Below are 16,888 nucleotides of genomic sequence, written 5' to 3'. Positions count from 1 at the left end.
TCAAAAGAACGTCTTTGCTTTTACCTCTCTTATTGCTCGTAGAAGAATCCTGTTATTATGGAAATCCCTTCAGCCACCTTCAGTCAAAGTCTGGTTAAATGACATGTTATTTCTTCTGAAATTGGAGAAGGTGAAGTTCACACTCAGAGGCTCATTTGACACTTACTTACTTATTTTGATAATCTTCCAGCCCAAGAAGTATCTCTATAGGACCCCCCCCCCCCCCCCTTTAATAATCAAAATTGAGCTCACTGGGGCACGTCCGTCGGCAAGCGGGCCAACACGAACCTAGCCCAAGCATAGTGGACCACACACGACTAAGTGGTGTCAACCAAGGTGCGAGCAGTTACCTTCCGCTGTTTTAAGTGGTAGTTTATACTATATATAGAAACTCTTTGTACCTGAACAACTATTCTGTACAGAACATTACTATTTGTACATGTTTTTTGATTTTCACCTAATTTAGTTTAGTTTATTTCTATTGCATTTTATTTATTTCATTATCATTATTATGATTATTATTATAAACCTGTTGGTCATTGTTGTTATTTTTGTATTCACTGTCACTGTGTTTATCATATTTTATAGTTACTTATCCGTCTGACTGTTCAACATGTTTTCGGGAGGGAGAAGGAGAGGGAGAATGTTCTTGTTCGTATATGTTCAGAAAAAAACAAAAAACAATGTATGGAACTATACTGTGATTAATACCTGCTTTTTGAAAAATATATTTAAAAAAAAAAAAAGGAAAAGAAATGGAAGATGAGACTGTTTGCTGGAACTGCAATCAAAATCAAAATCAATCACTCCAGCCTGCATAAATCTTATACACAGTGTTTGTTTGAATGGACGTACACTCCTTGTGCAAATATTATCAGCTTTAGCATAGCTTATCAGCATCAATGGGTACACAGGAAAATGAGTCTTCTATAGCTGCATGAGCAGTCATGCAGGATCAAGCTGTCTGACACCACACCAGATCAATAAACATATTGGTTTTTGGCTAAAGGCACAATTAGCTATAAATCAGGTCCTCTTTCACATGCTTAATAAAGAGACATGATCATACAATAAATTCAGCATTTCTCAGCATTAATTTAACAAGTTTAAACTGATTCTAAACAACAGGCTAACCCTGTAACAACAGGGCTACAAATATGCACTGGCTCTAAACCTCCAGCCTTGTTCCATCCTCCAAATAAACTGGAGGATGGTCTAAATGACTCAGCATAAGCAAACCTCTCTAATGTTGGACTGATGGGATTATTAATTGTTTACATAATCCTTTCTTTGACACTGTAAACTGATGCATTCATCAGCTAATCATGTTCACCAGTATCATGTTCATTACCATGCATCAGCATTGTCACTAACTGGAGCTTGCACCTATACAGGGCTCAGGTCCGGGTCAGCAAAGCTACCCCTCAATAACGACTCCCATATAGTTTGGGATATATCATGTTGCCTGCACACAAATATCTGCATGTGCAATACTTCTTTCACATCATATTTATTGGCATGTGAAATATTCCTTTAATACCACTATCCCCATCATTTGCAACATCACATTTCTTTGTCATTATAGCAGGGTGGGTAGTGATGGTATCAGCATTGTCACTACCTGGAGCTTGCATAAACGGAGCCTGGGCCTGCATCGGTGTTGCAAGAGCTACCTCTAAATATCCCTGCTAGTATCACTGTCTTCAGTGCTCTGTCTGTTCTACTTATCTCGTTGTTACTTAACTTATTCTGTTCTGTATTTATGAAACCCTCATCCACTTAATACTTTATCATACACTCCATGTTTTTGTATTTACCATGCATATTTGAAGCTCTTATCTTATCTTAATTAGTCAGCATGTTGGAATAAGATGATTTACTCAATGAATTTACAGCATCATAGTGATTTTAAAGTAGCAGTACTGATAACCAAAGGCAAAATCTGACTGTGGGCATCTAGAGACATTGTGAGAGCCATGAAGTGATGGAAATCAGTCCCAGATTTTTCAGTAGTTGACTGTGAATTTTAAGTTCCTGTGACACTGCTTGCAGCTATGAACAAACTATGTTTATTATATATTATTCTGTAAAATAAAAACTCCAAAATACCTTTATGAACTTTTTCTGTCATTGTAGGAGCAAATTATGGCACAAAGGCATCAATCAATGCCTGTGTAAACAATTACATGAGAATTCAAACCTGCAAGATGACTGACACAGTCTACAAAATGTTCTTGTCAAAAAGCAGAACATCCAAACTGAGGTGTTCATTGAGAGCCTGAATCATAATAATAAATAAGTGTGCAAAAATGCAGATGCATGGTTGATTTTTCCAATTTGAGTCATGCCAAGATTTCAGCTTTGGTATTCTGAAGTTTTTCCTCTTGATTAACCGCTAAAGGCCTCTTGTGACAAAGCTTGATATCTTTTCATTATTGCATTATATTCCAAATTCACAGGGGCTCTTGTGAGACTGCTGTGGCTATTCCAGAAGAAAATAGGCTCTGGCAGGAAAACAAAAGAGCCAAAGGGCAGTAAAAATGCTCAAGTTGGGGTTTGCTTCTACTCAGATTGTATCTTTTTCTTTTTTTCCTTTCCCCTGAAGCAACACCCTGCCGTCCAGAGATAACGGCTCAGCCTGGGAGACAGGGATGTCACAGGGAGAGGGGAGGCAACAGAGGCAGAGGTGAGAGATAAATTTCAGGGTTGCAAAATTTTCAACAATACAGTCAGCATGTCGGTGGGCTGTTTCAGTCATTACGTTACCCAGTATATCTTATTATCCTGCCTCACCTGTACATTTTCAATAGAAAGTGTGATTGTAGCTGTTTCTGCTGCACTGCATTAATGCTGCATTAAGGGAAAGGCTGGTATGACTGAATGAGTTCATTGGGAGGCTGTCTTGCTTTATGATCATGGACCATTGGCTAACATTAGAGTTACATAAGAGCATCCATTTGTACTCCAAGAGTTTCAGTGATGATACTCAACAGGAGAGGAGAGTCAGATTGTGAAATGAGCTGTAGAGCTGGGCCAACGACTCACATCACCTCTTCTCTTCGGGGAGATAAATGTTTGGAAGGGAAGTTTTACAAATGGAAGAGCACACTTTTTACTTTACTTTGTTCAAAAACATTCAGGTCCTGAAGCCACCATGTCAGGAAGCATTACTGTCTCAATCCACATTACCTAAATCAACTTCACTTTTTAAGACCTCTTTTTTTTACTTTGGCTGCTGTATAGAAAGCATTGACACATTTTTAGGGCCCAAATTGTTTTGGAGGCAAAATTTGAAGTTATGTAGAAAACAACACAGAAGAAGCTACATAATACAATATGTCAGAGCCTAGCTGAAGTATTCCTTAATCCAAATTGAAAATTATTATTTTGACACATGATCCATACTTCCTCACACAGTCCTCAAATTTTGTAAGACATATAGTAAGATGGATCAAGGATTTTTGTGGACGTTTTATTTTTCTATTACAAATCAGCCTTGTTGAAAAAGTTGAAAAACGACAGCACTCGCAATACAGTTCAAAACTTTTAATGTCAGAAATTGACAGCAGCTTAAAGGAACAAACGCGTTTTAGCCCTAGGCTTTCATCAGCATCTCACCAACTAGGTGGGTGTGTCCCATTTATAAGCAATTATTGCCAGGTGGCAAACCACAAAAAAAGCCCACGTTACATAATAACATGAAACGATACAAAGTAGCAACTTGAGTCAACAGGAAGTAAAAAACTACGTGTGATATATCCGCAGCATGAAAACTCACGAGCTGAAAAAAAAACCCCATAAATGAAACAATCAGTTATAATACATAGGTCCTGTAGTCACTGTAGACTGCACAAAGAAAAATAGTGAAAGAAATAGTCAAACTAAAAAACAGTCTATTATTATACCAATCGGAACCACAAAACCAAAAGCATATAACCAAGTCATATCAAAATCGGGCCAAACCTCATTATCATTTCACATTGCAGTCACAATAAAACATATTATTGCTGTTCCAGACTCAAGATTGCACAAAACACACAAAGCTCACCAAAAAAATCCCAACACCCCAATGTGTGTCACCAAATACTAATGAATATTACAGGAAACAGGAGAAAGAAAACTCCTCATTCAAGCCTCTAGGAGACTCTGTTTGCAGATGGATGGATGTATGGATCCAGTGAGCCTCTCTCAGGAGTTTCTTGTCTCTATCAACCCCCCTAGACAGTGGCCCAACAGACTCATTTTATGAGGAGTCCTTTTTTTTTTCGGCTTTTTCGGCTTTTTTTCCTTTTTGGGTCAGCATAGATACATTTTTTGAGTAGTTTGGAGTGAGCACGCCAAGTCTCAGCCTTGTTGGCCACAGCAGATAAACCCCTAACCTTAACCCTACACGCTTTATGGTTGTGCTCATGCTCATTCTTTTCTCGGGCAGACTGTCAGTGAAAATAAAGATATGGTTTGGGCTGCTGGAACAAATTGAGTTTTTTTTCATGCAAGAACCTAAACTTTAACAGAAGATAAAGAGAGAAAAAAGAGAAAGGTATTGCAGAGCAACTTTTCTCTTTCAGCTGATGATGACAAAACCCTTCCTGTTGCACAGCCTCTCCTCTCCTAGACAGACACAGCCAGTGGCTCATTAATCCTACAATAAGTTTGTTCTCACACTTCTTCTCTATTAATGCAAACTCTCACATACCAAGTAAAAAATGATACATTGAAGTGTCGGGGAGAATTTATGCACATCTATGCATAAAATTGTGCAAGGGAAGTGTTTGTAATTGAGAGTCCAGGTCAGCCAGCTGTCAGAAACTCCTTATTAAACTCTTAAAAAACACCACTCAAACTTCTGAATTCTCAATGAGGCTAAAAAGTTATTTGTAAAATAACAGAGATGCAGCTGTTATGACACCAAAATTGTGAGAGTTTGTTTGTCAGTCTCGGGGGATTGAATGCTGCCAAAATGCCATACTGCTGTGTTGCAGGTTGTTCATTTTATAAGGGCTTCTTCCTGTTCACAAACACGTGTGTTAGGTTAAATGTAGCTCGAGCGAAAGTTCAGACAGGAAGACTATAAAAGAAATCACAGCAGTTGTTTAACTCTCCTCTCCCTCTTTCAATAGCTCACCCGCTTCCAGCTGCATGCTCCAGAGCTGTCATTGGTTAATCAGTGGCTGCTGTCATCCAATAGCACAGTAGCACGCCCTTATTGTCAGCCTATCAACTTTCTGCTGTCTTTATAAATGTGTCTCTATCTCCAGCTAGTTCCTTCTTGCATTGATGGTGTGCACCCCTCCACCTCCTCATCTCCACCTGGTCTCTGCAAAGTCTTCAATTCCTAGAATTCATCAACCACCACCACCACCAGAGTCTGGACTCTAGGGGGATTTCTTCTGCTGCCAACTTCACACATCCTACGCTCACAAAATTATCCCCATAGAGTCCTTACACCAAAGATTTCTGTCAAGTTTCATTATTCATTAAGTTGTAATAAATAAGATTTAATCTTCAAACTGTGTCTCTCCTGATTGAACTGGTGGCTCTTAATTGCGCATGACTGTGAGTGTCTGCATGAATGCTTCATACATATCAGCTCTATGACTGACTGGTGACCTGCAGGGTGCACCCTGCCTCTCGCCCAATGGCAGCTGACATCAACTCCAGCCTGCCCCAACCCTGAATGGGATAAGGGGCATAGGCATAGTTAATGGATGAGTGAATGAATGGATGGATAAATAATACAGCAGTTGGTAAAACTGTTTTGCTGGACCCAAATTTAGGTAACAAAGTACAATTTTATTTTAATTCAATAACTTTGTTAATGTTAAAGCGAAAACAGGGATCCACAATGGATCCAAAAGCACACTTCCTGTTCCATGGAAATTTTGATACAGGCTATATAATACCAAATAGGTATTTGTTATAGGTCATTGAGACCTCCATGGCTGCATGATTTCTTAGAACCAGCTCTCCAATATTAATCTGAGAGGAATCTAATCTAGTATAGAGAAACAGTCACGCTGTTAAACACCAAACACCTGTTCCACTGATTCAAATTAGAGCTTCAGCACTCAAACATATCTGCCTCCTGGCCTCTAACAGTGCATCAAAAGTCAAAACTATCATTTTCCCAACATGACCATGTGTTCTTCCTGAACTCTTTGTGATACCTCTAACAACATTATTTTGCTCAATTAAACTGACATTTGCAACTTTGCCTCAGACTCATGTTATCCAATTTCCAGCCACAGCTGCACGTACACACAATCATCTGTGTGCAGCCACCAATTTGCAGTTTAGGCCCATCTCTGTAGCCAGGGGGAATGATTTATTTCCATTATTTTCAAAGCCAAAATGCTGCCTGTATGCTTATTGTTTTGCTGATAAACCAGGGCTGGCTTGCCTTCAAAAGACTGTTTAATTTTAAAGTAATTTTATTAAAGCTTTCATCACTGCTTCTAAATCATTCCGTTCTATCATTAAAAAAGCAGTAAAACAGATGTGCTTAAGAGTTCATATGCAGGAACTGAGCACAAGTCCTATAATCAAACCCTGAGCCCTGCTCTCTGACCCTTATCTCTCTCCATACAGGTGTCACACCACAAACATGGCAACTCAAACACACCAGCCCAGCGTGTAGCCCGCTTCCTTTTATTTGTACAGCTGAAGCCTCGGACGCCTTGGTTGAAAGGCATTGATGATGTACTAGCATTGCCGAAACCAGTGAGGGACCTTTGCAGCCACCCGACCATGAGAACATCAAGTAAAATAAACATCTGTGAGTCCCTGCTCCGACCCAGCATGCTTTGCCTCTTTCACTGCTGTCATATCTCTTACAAAGTGCTTTTGGCTGTTTGATTTTCAGAGTCAGCTGATGATGCTCACATAAAAGATTTCCCATGTTACGAAACTCACCTCTCTCACAGGATGACGTCTTTCTTTTTCTCATGCAAGCAATACATTTCAACATTGTCATCAAAATAAACAAGCTGAGCTTAAAAGGAAAGACATAATTAAACGTCAAGAGGAATAATGCTTTCTTTTACAACACTGCAGTGGAAGCAAGCTGAGAAGAGTTGATAGAGTGAAGAAATATAGGATGTGTGTTTGTTTTCTGGAGCCAGAGGTGACAATATTTGAACAAAAGAGGAGGAGTCTTCAAATACCAGGTTAGCAAAGCTAAACAAGTACACCTGTGGCTGATTCATTAGCTAGCGAAGTGCGTGCTCCAAAAACATGAGACCCTGTATGAGGTGTAAGCTTACTGGAGTTCTTTGATTACTAGAATTAAAAAGCTAATAAGATGGGGCACTGGTTTAGCTCAGTGATTAAATCATGCACCTCATGTCCTTGGGATGTTCTGAGCGACTTATTTCCCAGTAATTCAAATGGAAATTGAAATTCATACTAACGGACTAGTCATAAGGTAAGAACACACTCAGGGCCCAATTCACAAAAGGATCCCACGACTTTTGTGTGAAATGGTGCTGTGGAGCAAAAGTGTCACTGTGCGCAGGTGTTCTTTGCAAACATTTAAATGAGCCATAACACATTCATTTGAAGCACACAGGCCCTTTCCTGTGCAAAGAGCTGAATTGCAAATAACACCTAATTCACTAACTAAAACAGCCCCACACAGTTACAGTGAAATACACACCCTCTGCTAAGAATTGGTGGTAACTGCGTTGCAGTGTTTACGCTCAGCGGTCAAAATCCAGAAACATTCTCATCATCGAAACAGAACCCATACTCCAGAAAGTATGTCAGAAGACTGCAGTGTTCTTAGTGTGTGGTTCTTGTGTCATACACTGGAACCAGAACAGCATGAGAAACAGCTGCTCAGCATTTGCATCCTAAGCCAAATAAATATTGAAACACTTCCAACTAAACATTATAAGCAACACTGGCGTTCTGTCCAGGCAAGGCCAAACGTTTGATGGTAATTCAGTCGGCTCTGAAAGGCTGAAACAGAAAGACCACCATCATAAATCAATTTTAGAGTTAAGGCTATCATCAGCCATCTTTGATCCTTCGTGTCTGCAGAACACATGTCCCGCTTTCTATTGTTCCATTATTCAGAATCCCTTTGTCTTTTGAAACTAAGATGTTGAAATCAGTACTAATGAGCACAGAGATTGTGTAATTACATTAATATCTGATTGTAACAGATGCAGTGTCATGTTGTACACGTTTTAAGCTTAGTACAGTGGCTGTTTTGGTTTGTAATGTTGTTTGGTGGGTCGGTCCACCTCTTTGTCCAGACGTTATACCTCAAGAACAATTGAATGGATTCCAGTTTAATTTTAGAGCCTTCCATGGTCCTGATAGGGGCAATAATGATGACTTTGTTGGCTCATTGGCTTTTCCACCAAGCGTCTCATGAGCTTGAAATGTTTTGACTTTTCCTTACATCTATTAAATGGATACAAAAAAATGTGTCCAGATTTTAAGGTTTAACAGAAGATATATTGTAATCATCATAGTGATTCTTTATCTTTTCTTCTAGCATAATCATCACCTTAATGTCTTTTAGATGAGCTCACCTTATATGTCTCACTCACAACCAACTTTAGCTTCAACCTTGGCTGTACGTTGTGCTCGGTACCAGAGTCATGTTGGTGAATTTGGTAAATGTTACTGCCTATTTTCTGCCACTTTTCTAGCAAACGTTCTAGCCTCATCATTATGGCGCTCTGCCCTCCTGTGTTGTGATTTACTGGCACTGTTTTCTTAAACCATTGACATGTAGTGCTGAAACCAAAGTAAAGGGGAGAATAATGAAACAAAATGTGTCTAGAAAACATACAAAAAGTTGACATTTTTGATTGCACACAGGGCTCAGACCTTAAGAGATGTGTGTTTGACATCACAGCAGAGTAATATTGATTAAGATGAGCAAAGGAAATCTGGATTAAGGGAAGCTCTATATGTAAAAAATTTAAATGCAAGAATGTTAGCTTTGCCATTGTTAGAAATTAGCTCAATATACAGCTCTAGGCTATAGACTGTACAAAACATGGACTTAGTCCCTGCAACGTCACCCACTGGTTTCTGAAGAGACGATGGAAGCCCAACGGTGGCAGGCGCCATGTTGAAAATGCTGACTCAAACTAACTTTTCATCTTTCTATGCACAGGGAGTGCTGGCAAGGGTGGGTTTTCAGCCTCCTTGTAAACAAACTAAGTGCACCCATCAGTCAGTGAACTTGCCTTGCATTTAATTATGCAACTGCATGAATATCTCCTAGTTTTCATATTATCTTAATGGATTTTTAAATTCAAAGAATATGACTTTTTAACACGAGAGCTGAATGAGATTTCTGTAGCCAGCCTCAAGTGGACACTAGAGGAATTGCAATGTTTTATTTCTTAAATGTGAACTTAGTTTTGTGTTGTAGCAGAGGTTACACTTTAATTTCAACTGAGATGACAGAGGCTTATTGCAGACTAGAAACTCTGCCTGCAATATGTTGAGATGTAGGTGAAAGGTTTTCTTTGTTACATTTACATTGACCCACTGCTGTGAGTTTTGGGGTTTCTTACTGGTGTGTATTTGTCTCTGGCTAAGATGCTCCACATTTCCCAGAGTGACCTCAAATTCCACCATCTTGACCCCACACCCTTCTCACATGTTAAAGTAAGCCAACAGTAGTATTAAGTGCTTGTATCTTATACATCACACCCAAATGTTTGTCACTTGCTTGGCTGTATCTTCTGCCTGCTATTTTAGCATCCACAGTCATTTATTCCATTTTCTTAGAACATACTTAATGTTATATAATCAATGCATGCTTTTATGTGCATACCTGAAGACCTTCAGTTTGCATAACAAGATGGTTGTAAGACGTCAAACTGTGAAAAATCATGGGAGATACAAATAAAGGTCTGTTTCATGTATTATACAAATAACATACAGGACCTTGTGCAGACTGTGTACAAATGTATATAAATAAGTTTGTCTTTAGGGTTGTGATGAAAAAGAAGAATGAAAGAGATAAGTGAATTGTGTGTGGACACCGAACACAGATAACACAGTGGAGTGAGCTGTGTTTAGCTGTTTAAAGTGGAACAGGCCTCAAAATGCACAGCAGGAAATAGGATTAAGTGAACACCCAAGTCTACTGTATGAGAATGAGATCCTATACACCCTGCAGTTCTATAGATATATACTGTATGTGACACAAACAAAATGAAGGAAGTGAGATGACACCTGAGACGCAACTATCTCTCAGGGTATCCATGTCTGACCCTTTTCAACTGCTGGCTATTTCTGAATGCATTTACGCCAAGCGCGGCTATTTTCAGACAACTGGGGGACTGCTGTGCTCTGTGTGTGTGTGTGTGTGTGTGTGTGCTTGTGTGTGTGTGCAAAAAGAGGGTGGTTGTGTCGTATAATAAAAAAACACCAGTATATCAAAGGACATGGATTGCTTCATATGTTTATAAAGTACAATATGTTACAGAGACAAACTTCTGTTGCCTTTGTAAGGCTAATGTTAATTTAAATAATGCAATGCATGCAAGTGCTGTACTTTGAACAAGAAAGCAAAGTTTCTTTTAAGTTTGTTCAACACAGCAAAAGTTGCAAAGAACATCCTCATTTCCAAGTCCCCATGATGTGGAGCATTACCCTTGTTGTATCGTGAGTGGCTATGATTTTCCTACCATGATTTGTTTAGCTGGTTATGAAACAGACTGAAATTTGTTAAAAAAAAATGTCAGGTAAACAAAAAATAATAAAATGGCAGCACCTGATCAAACATCATCATATCCTAAAACTTCTCAGGTCAAGGAACATTTCACCCTCAATGCTGCCAAGAAAAGGATTCCCTACAAGTTGGTCACATCTCCTTTTCCTTTACTCTTGTTAAACACTAAATACTAAATACATACCGTGACATACATGTTAACTTTCAAAGCTGATAACTAATGAAACCCATCATGTTATTGTGCATTCATTATCCAATTACTTGATGAACTGTTTCAGTAATTGTCAACCAGTGGACTATCTAAAAGTTGTGTATTGCAGCCCTACAATTCTGACATTTAAAAAAACAGAATAATAGCCCCTTCCTCCTGAAGTCTTTCTTGGTGTCTGGAATCATTATCCATATCTAGGATACCAGCAGAGTACCCAGAGCACTCAACCAATCACACACCCTTTAACTTGGTGTAAGTTTCGTGATATCGAACAGAAGATGTGCCAGCACCATCTCTGTGACTCTTACAGCTCTTACATATTGAGACTGAAGCTGGATAATGAATGGGTTAAAGAGTCCACCCCTTATCTCTTCTACTGAAGAGGAGTTTTAACATGACTGGAAACTTGTAAATAAACTAGACAAGCATGCCGGCTAATAGCCTGCTGCTAAAACAAATACTGTTGAGCTGGCCTCTTGCCTCTGTAACAGATACCTTCTTTCTCACTGCTGGGTTGCATTCGCCGTCTGGCCTGGCGGGGGTTCGTGTTTCGAAAGCTTGGCAGTGCAGTGGCATGTGAAAAATGTCCCCCATGTTGGGACTACAGGGGGAAAGCAGAACAATAGGGCATGGTAATGTATTCTGATGTCTGGTGCCACCCTGTTACATTCAGAAAGTGAGCAACAAATAACAGTATGTAACATCGTGATCTTTTTTAATTTTAATTTAAACCAATCTTACGTGTAATATTTGGTCATCAAGAAATATTTTAGCACAAATTAAAATCTTCTAGAAGTCACCTTAAATACATATTCAATCTCACCAATGAAGTGTACATAATAATAACAATCCTTTTAGGGAGCACCATCTCTGGACCAGAGAAGGGCCTGGGAAAACTCCTCATTGAGATATGCAAGATAATTAATCTTTGAGACAACTCGTGGAAAAATAAAGCTACTCCTACTTTCTATCCAGAATGTTATGTAGAACGAGCTTCCCTTATTAGTTTTGTTTGGGATCCTTAAACAAATGCAGATCTCACAGAACTTCCCTGAATGATAGTATGTCCCAAAGCTGTAAGGTAATAATGTACAAATCCTATTTATTTTACTCAATGTTAAAATAAAATAAAAACTACCTTAACATTATTGTCTGCTTATATGTCACATGGGGTACCACTGAGTATGGGAATACGGATGTGTGTTATTCCAGACAAAGCCGTGTCAAGTCTAACAGATCACCTCAAGTGATGTCACTTGAGTCAGTAACAGTTGGGGCTTAGGAAGATGAAAGGCCCTCTGAAATCAATTCTGCTCTCTTTTGGGGGCTAAAGGTTGAACAAAGACTGTAAACATCATGGATGTCACCCATTGGTTTCTGAGTAGAGGTTATGAAGCCTTGCAATGGGAAGTCACCATGTTAGGAATGCAGCCCCCTGGAAAACAGCTGCAACAAGCCCATCTGTCAGTCATATCAGTCATTTCTTAGCACTTCTGCATTGGCTTTTTTAGCACCCAGTGTTGCCACTTCAGCTTGGGGCTAGATTAGCTGCTACCAACATAACACATGCTTATTTATTTTCCTAACAGATAACTCCTTAGGCCCATAGCACCATTGTGATTGGCCCTCGTATTTCTTGTCATTGGCAAAAAAAAAAAACTCAAGGGAAAGAACCCAATTTCCCCTCTGGAGTGAACTTACTATGTTGACTTAATGTTTTAAACCCAACCATATTTTTTTAAGAAATACTCCCAAGTAGTTGGCTGCCTCTACCCATCTAAGTTAAAACGAAAAATTATGGAACTGACAGTTTGGCGAGGTAGACAAGATGAAACTACTTGGCTAAGTCCAAGATGTTTAAACCTTGTGCTTCGACAGTTGCACTGCTGTACAAATAAAGTCTGATTGATTGATCATTGAGACATTTTTTGGACAGGCAGAGGTCCCCTGTATTTCTTCCGAGCAGAGGTAAAGTTGCATCATGGGTAATGTGAGTGTCAGACTTTGATAAGGTAGGCTAATGCATGGAATAAAATAGAGAAAATTCATGGATCTTCAAATGATAATATTTCTTATGCCATCCATCATGAGTTTGAGGATGTTTCAGGACTATAATGCCAAACTAGTGGGGTGCTCTTTTATCTCTGCAAAAGTTGAACGTATACAAGGGGACAAAAGAATAAGTGAAAGGGGTTTACTGTTGATCTGAGGGGTGCAGGGACAACATCAACAGACTAAAGCCCTAAACCCTTGGATTGTTGCAGCTCCCCTCACAAATCGTTCACAGCTGGGGGCCTCAGACTCAGGAGAGCTAAGATCCATAAAAATAGTGGGGAAATATGTGGTAGTGAATCTTGCGCACAGTTCTGGTGAGGTGTGAGTGTGTTTGTCATTCTCTGTCCCCCAAAGACTCGCGCTAATCCTGCTGCCGTTTTATGATCTACTAAGTGCGTCAGACTGTTTCCATTCCAGAGGGACCCTTCAGCCACCTTCCTCTGCACTCTTACTCCACACATCCTCAGCTCCTTGGTCCACAGCCAGGTACCCAAAGCCTCTTATCCAGACAGAGAGACTGAGGGGATGAGAGTGAGTCAAAATATTTATATTCATTTTACAGATTTCTTTATATAACATAAGCAGGATGATCTAGTTTGAACTCTACACACTTCAATCAAGGTGTCAATTAAAGGTTCAGACAACCATTTCCAATTAAGTAAAACTGACTCTCATCACATTTGATACTTCACCCCTGCAGAAAGAAACTAATATGTGAGTGTTGCACACTTGAAGATGCTGATTCGATCAGGTTTCTGTCCCCGTTGTATGAAGTGAACAGCCTGTTTGGTCAAATTCTTTCATGTGGTTTCATCAATTCAATTTAAGGAGATATTGAAATGTGCCTGTGTACATCTGAAAGATAGATGTGTACTGTACCATCAATGCTTTGAAAACATTTTTTTTTAGCTTGTCCAATTGTGACCTCTCATGGTTGGGTTGACACTGTGCAGCAGCCTGTATTTCTGCACTATTTATGTCTCTTCTCCAAGTTTTTCAATCTTACCATGGTGATTGTCTCCATCGTATTGCTTGAGCATTGATGGCTGGAACACAAGACCTTTAGAGTTCAATCACTTGACTGCTTCAGTTAAATTTTTCACGTTAAAAATGACTTTAGTGAAGGCATCAGGAGGGGGCGGCGTTAAGAGAGTGTGTGTGCGAGCGGGAGGGAGAAAAAGGAGAGTTTTTTCATAGTTGAACGGTTGGATGTTTTGTTGCTGTTGTAACTGTTGTAACTGGCGTGGTCACGGCTGACAGTGACCGGGAATTAAAAGGAGTTACTACGAATCGGCTCGTGATTTTCTACAGCGTCCAGGACGGATGTTACATTGGTGTCAGAAGTGTAAATACCGAACTTTCTACGCTAAACTGTGTTAGCCACATCTAGCTTGGAATCGGCTAACTTCAATCGTCGGTTACAATGAAGGCCGAACGTGACGGGAGCGGGGCTCGTCCGAAAGTCAAGGAGGAGGTAATGGACGATGGACAGTCTTACATGCCGGCGGATGTGATGGACTGTGGACCGTGCTGCAGGGCACATGAGCCGCTTGAGACAGACAGCCAGGAGGCTAGCGGCGGACGCCGGTTTCAGCCCATCAAGCGCAGGTGCAGCGGCCAGAAGCGTTGCGGGTCTGGACACAAACAAAGATGGCGGCGCCATGTGTGATCGGTCACAGGTCAAGACCCCGAAGTACTCCGGTAAGGCGGACTGGGAGGCCTTTCATGCCCAATTTGAACTGCTAGCTCAGGCTGCCACCTGGTCAGCAGGCACTAAAGCTCTCCAGTTTGCCATGTGCCTTACCGATGACGCCCTGTCATGCTTGCTGCAGCTGAGCCCGGCTGAAAGAAAGGATTATGGGGCTTGGAGCTGGAGCTCTCCAGCGGCGGTTCGGACAGTGTAACCAGCCTGGTGTCCTACGTGCAGAGCTGACAAACAGGCAGAGGCAGCCAGGGGAGCCTCTCCGTGTGCTGGCTAATGACATTGAGACTTTGGTGAGGAAAGTTTATGCCCACATGCCCACTGTTGTGCAGAATGAACTAGCAAGAGACCAGTTTATACGAGCCTTATTCCCCAGGGAGCTGCGTATACAGACACAGCTTGCCCATCCAATCAGTCTGCAGGAGGCCCTGGAGCTGGCAGTGGAGAGGGAGGCTGTGGGAGCCGCTGCTGAGAGCTTCCATGAGCCGGTTGCAAGGGCTGTGGTGCATGATAACCCGGGCCAGGAGAAACCAGCCTGGGTTGCTGAATTGACTGAACTGATCAGAGCGGTGTTGCTGCAATCGACACACAACAGCCCCAGTCCTCGCCGAAGCCCCCCAGTGTGCTGGACATGTGGTCAGCAGGGTCACATCAGCAGGCGGTGCCCAAAGCATGCTGGTGTTCCGGGAAACGCCTCGGGGCCTGCGTAGAAGGGACGACGCAGGCTCCTTTCTCTGCGTCCTTACCTGCCTTTTTTCCGGCAGACGGAGCCCAACTGAACAGCCAGGGGGGCGGGGCTCCACTCCCCCCAGAAGCAGACGATGGCACAGAATCTGCTAGGGTGGTGGGCTTGACCCATGCAGGGAACTTTTGCCATGTCCCCATCACCCTGGCGGGTGCTCCACAAACAGCCCTTGTTGATACTGGCTCCACCGCAACGCTAGTGAGACCCGATGTGGTGCCGGCAGGGACACTTTTAGAGCCCACTAGGGTGAAGCTACGAACAGTAACTGGGGACTTCCTGTGGACATTTTGCAACAAAAGCACGCTGCAGTGTACACGCTGCCCCCCTGACTGGACTGAGCATAATACCCACTGCTGCTACCTGTCTCCAACACAAAGAAACTGGGGGGGATGCTCGTAGGATGTGCTCTGTTGATGGAGGTGACCTGGCTGTTGTTTTGAATTCTGCATACCAGGCAATCCTGACCAACATGACTTATCAGTTCGTACTGCAGCATCCACAAGTAGGATTCCATTCAGCATGGATCGGGTTGCAGGACATGGTGAGGAATGGCAGGTTCATGTGGGTTAATGGCCTCAATTAAAAGCCAGATATGAAGTATTGGCTGCCTATGGAGCAGTGTGGGACAGGACTGTGTTGCCATAGTCCCACTGAGGAGCATTGGACATAAAGACTGGATGAATTCCTGGGATGACATTGTCTGTCTTGGCAAACGGCACTATATTTGTGAGAACAAAGCTCTCATTTTTTCCTAAAAGAAAAACTTGGATCCTGAATGAAGACCTTTATTCCAAGGCTTAACTCATAGACTCCACCTGATCCATCAATGTCACAGTGTTCCTGTTTTGTCAGTGTTCCTGCTTTGACTAAAAATGCAATCAATCACAGTCCTCTTGTTTCATTTGTTCAAGAAAAACTTATATACACATGTACAAGCTTTATACTGCATTGATGTTAAGTGTGATAATAATGTTGGGCTGCCTAGTAATATTTTCAAGATTCAAGGATTCAAGATTCAAGGTTTTTTTATTGTCATACCAATACAAGCTGTCGAATAATATGGAACAAAATTCCGTTTCTCAGGTCCTGCATTAAGCCAAAAAAAGAGCATACAATTAAGGGAAGACATGGTAATAAATGTAAAAATATAAATACAAATATAAATATAAAAATTGTGCAATTGAATTTGCAAATGTACAGTGTGCAAGTTTTGAGGTTTTATTGTACTGTTCATGTCAGAGTCTGTATGGCTGGGAGCGGCCGAGACTACAGAGCACCACCAGAGTTGTTCCTCATTCTGGTGGTTCTGCTCTTGATGCTCCGCAGCCTCCTGCCTGAGGGGAGAGGAGCAAACAGTGTGTGTGCAGGGTGGGAGGTGTCCTTCATGATGCCAGAGTCCCTATTTCTGCATCTGCTGGTGTAAATGTCAGTGGTTGGTAAGCTGTTCCCTACACTTTATGGGAATAACCG

The sequence above is a fragment of the Notolabrus celidotus genome, chromosome 10, assembly GCF_009762535.1.
Source record: "Notolabrus celidotus isolate fNotCel1 chromosome 10, fNotCel1.pri, whole genome shotgun sequence".
In the NCBI taxonomy this organism is placed as follows: Eukaryota; Metazoa; Chordata; class Actinopteri; order Labriformes; family Labridae; genus Notolabrus; species Notolabrus celidotus.
Note: the sequence above shows the minus strand (reverse complement) of the source record.